Raw genomic sequence first — 2,500 nt, forward strand, 5'->3', positions numbered from 1 at the left:
CAAACCGTGCCCAATCGCCTCTACTCTACCATAGCCTTCCCTAACTTACTCCATTGTTTAGGAATGTTTCAGGGGTATATAAGGGGTATACGAGTACTCAAACCATATCCATTCTCATTTACTCTGTGATAGCTTTCTATAGCACCCTGGATCACCTCTGTAACCCTTGCCGTTGCTTAGGGGTGTATTTAAGGGGTCTGGGTTTCCGCGTCCTGACTCCTTATTGGGACCCCTTATCGTAACGCCAGAGCCTAAGCCACGCAGGACCTTGAGACCTTCCTAATAAGCCCCCAACTCCTTGTGGTTGCTGAGAAAAAGTGAACTTAAGTAGGTATCTGGTTTGGGTTTATGGTTTTACGGTATGAATGTTGTTAATATATAGCTCTGTGGCCGGATCTCTTGTTTTCGGTTCAGTTGGATGAGGATTGATTATTTTTTTTCGTGGCAGGGGCCGTGGCCAGGGCCCGAATATGTATATGTACATATATATATATATATATATATATATATATATATATATATATATATATATATATATATATATTATGTATGCATATAGATATATACATTTCCTTTTCCATCCATGAATTTTTTTAAAATGACTGAATGAAAGTGTTTCCATGAAACCCAACTGTTCAGCTGTATTTATAGCCAGACACCCTACGCATTGGCAGTCCATGACACGAGAAAGAGACCAAAAGAGAGTATTGAAAGGTGAAAATGCCAAGTGAAAGAACTACTACTACTACTGTAGTAGTAGTAGTAGTAGTAATAGCAGCAGCAGGTGTCAGGGTCGCCCCCGGGTCGGACGAGCGCGAGGGAGCGGCAGCGTTAAAGGGTAACACAGGGGCAAAAGCTGGGAATGTGTGACGTCACTAATACAAGGTTTGGGAGCGAGTGATGGATTCAGGATGAACGTGACAAAAGCGATCATCACAAAAAGAAATGAAATATAAGTTTGTTCACTATCCCATCACGCATGCCAGTCGAGTGAAAACTTGAAGTGAATGTTAAGCTGAAGTACAGTTAGTACCAGAAACATGCTTAGGCGTTGGCCTGGTAACAGTATTCGTGTACATGAGTTGTCGGAAAGGTAGAACAAACATATTTAGTAAAGAATAACATATCGGGGAAATACAAAACTGTAAATGCATAAGAAGGCGAAGCAATCTTTTCAATGGGAAAGTATTTGCCGTCACAATGCCAAACGAAGGAAGGGGGACACGAAGCTAAGCAACAGAAACCCGAAAGAAATAGGGAAAAAATATCCCATTTCAAACACAAGCTAAAAAAATATTTCTATGTTATGGAGTCTGAAATCAATAGTGCGTTACACGGCGTCCGCCTGGCACGAAAACCTCGTGTTTATCCGTGACGCCGAAATAAACAAGCGGAAGGGGGCGGGGCACCCGTGTCTTCGCCGGCGCGTCCGGGGCGTGGCGGCGGGGGGACTCAAAGCAGCAGTCCAGCTGACTTGGCCTTAGTAGTGGTGTCATGATAGTAGAAACCAAGGTAGCAGTGGTAGAAGTAGTAGTAATTAGATAGTTTACAGCAGTGGTGGTGAGAGTAGAAGTAATAACAGCAGTCGCATGATGTGTAACGCAATATATAGTCAAGGTAAATAGTTTCGTAGTCAGGGCCAAAGGGGCTGGAGTCGGAGTAGTCTCAAAAGTTGAGACTTGAAAGTGATTGATTTTTATCTTTCTATGACTTGACATTTTGTTAATGCAAGTAAGCGTTCGTTAATCAATTCTTTAAAAGATCTAAAAAGACAAAAAACAGATAAAGTAAAAAAATAAGATAGATGAATGCTGATTTAAACATCGTGGTTACATAAATGCGTAGTTGCAACGAGGCGGCGTTGGCGTGATTAACGGCAGATTATTACACGATCGGTGCATGACGACATGTGGGTCATTGTCTCCGTGTGCAATATATTTTGTTTGATCATGATATTCTTTGCATTTGCGCCAAACGAAGCGCGAGCGTCACGCCGTCGGTCGAGGCGCGCGTCGTCGGCCCGACGGGGAGGCGCCGACGCTCCATCGCCCGCGAAATGAATGTCGGCTTTGGACGAAGAGCCAGAAGTCGCGGCCGAATTCTTTTGAAAATGTAAGTTGGGAAAGCGTGAAAAAAAGACAATTTAGACTTTTTTCTATTTGCATGAAAAATAAGAATCAGGCAGAGCATTTCGTAGTTTTATTACATCATTTTACGGTGATTACCAAACATTTAGGCACATGTTGCGCTGCAGAACTAACCATTCCAACATGCAGCTATTGAATGACATCAGCACAGACACGTACAGTACATAGTAGAATCATACTAAACAGAAGTGTTTATTTCTGAGTTCAATAAAGAGTAAACAAGTGGACGGCCCGTTTGAAAGTGGGGAAGCCGTCGTTACCTTGTGCGCCCGTCTCTCGCGCCCGAGTGGTCGCGCTCCGCTTCACCCGCGAACGGCGTGGCGGCGCCCTCGAGACAGCGACGCCCTTTTTGC

General features: G+C 43.8%; 1 protein-coding gene across 2 annotated transcripts in view; it reads left to right on the top strand.

Annotated features, from left to right (window-relative positions):
- LOC113809670 (caveolin-1) overlaps nucleotides 1-2,500 on the top strand; it is a 30,445-nt gene that overhangs the window by 6,326 nt on the left and 21,619 nt on the right. The window lies entirely within an intron of this gene.

Source organism: Penaeus vannamei, chromosome 20 (assembly GCF_042767895.1).
Source record: "Penaeus vannamei isolate JL-2024 chromosome 20, ASM4276789v1, whole genome shotgun sequence".
NCBI lineage: Eukaryota > Metazoa > Arthropoda > Malacostraca > Decapoda > Penaeidae > Penaeus > Penaeus vannamei.